This window comes from Phyllobates terribilis, unplaced genomic scaffold (genome assembly GCF_046119375.1).
Source record: "Phyllobates terribilis strain yellow unplaced genomic scaffold, ASM4611937v1 Scaffold_9__5_contigs__length_417890890, whole genome shotgun sequence".
Classification (NCBI taxonomy): Eukaryota; Metazoa; Chordata; class Amphibia; order Anura; family Dendrobatidae; genus Phyllobates; species Phyllobates terribilis.
In genome coordinates, this window is record NW_027362769.1 from 382,633,544 (window position 1) to 382,634,905 (window position 1,362).

A 1,362-nucleotide genomic window follows, 5' to 3' on the forward strand; every position below is an offset into this window, starting at 1 on the left:
GCTGGGTGTTTGCCTTTTTTTTGTTGTTCTGGGAGACATCCGTCTTTTGGGTCATTTTCCAAATTGGTTTCGGCTGTGCCTGAGGAGGAGAGTTTTTCCGGTGATTTGGAGAGAGTTTGGACGGATGTGCGTGGTAATCTTCAGGAGGCTAACAAGAAATCTAAGAGGTACTTTGATAGGAAACGGCAAGAGGTTTTGTTTGCTGTTGGTGACATGGTTTGGTTGTCCTCTAAGAATCTGCGATTGAGGATTCCTTCTAAAAAATTGGGTCCCAAGTTCATAGGGCCCTTTAAGGTACTTCAGATAGTTAACCAATCTGCTGTTAGGCTGGAGGTTCCTACGTCCTGGAGGATTAATCCGGTGTTTCATGTTTCTCTGTTGAAAAAAGCTGATGTGTCGGATGGTGACGCCTCTGCCACTGTTCCTCCGGTGGTGGAGGACGGGGAATATGAAATTTCCCGCATCCTAAATTCTAGACGGTATAGAGGGAGTTTGCAGTATCTCGTCGCTTGGAAGGGTTTCGGACCTGAGGATAACTCATGGGTGAGGGCGGATGATGTTTCTGCTCCCAGACTTGTCCGAGCGTTTCACAGGAGGTTTCCTGGTAAGCCTGGGCCTAGGGGATCCGGAGGATCCTCTTAGAAGAGGGGGTACTGTTACAACTCTCCTGTTAGGTTTTTTTTAGTTTGCTGGTCACATGACCATTTTGCCTATTTAATCCGGCTCCGCCCTCCTGGCTTTGCTGGACTTCATTTGTATTTACTACTGTTGAGCTAGCTTGTTGCTCTGTTGCCGTTCTCTGTTAGTTTTGCTAGGTCTTCTGACCCCTATGCCTTTTTGTTGTGTGTTTGTCTTTGACTGCTACTATTTCTGCTAGGAGGTGTCCAACTTTTCCCAGTCCCTAGATCTTGTAGGGATCCCTCCCTCACATCTATAGGTCTGCGTTCAGACTAGCCGAGGACTTTAGCGGGTCTGATCGCAGGATCAGGTTCCCCGTTACATCGTAGGGATCTAGTTTAGTTCTATTGTAGGGACAGATCTCCTCTCTTTCCTTAGTCTCTGTAGCAGATCATAACAAGCACGGCATGCAGGCTGGCGGGTGGTCCGGGTAGATAAGCAAGCAAGTACGGCTGATAGCCAGACAGGTGCTCTGGGTAGGCAAGCTGGCGGGCACGACAGGTTACTTGGCAGGTGCTCCAGGTAGGCAAGCTGGCGGGCACGACAGGTTACTTGGCAGGTGCTCCGGGTTGGCAGGCTGGCTGGTGTAAGGGGGAAGACCGGGGTGTAAGTACTTTCAGAACTAGGGATCCGGAACTGCCAGGGGCGTACCTCTGGTTGCAGGAGGAAGACAGACTGCGAGCA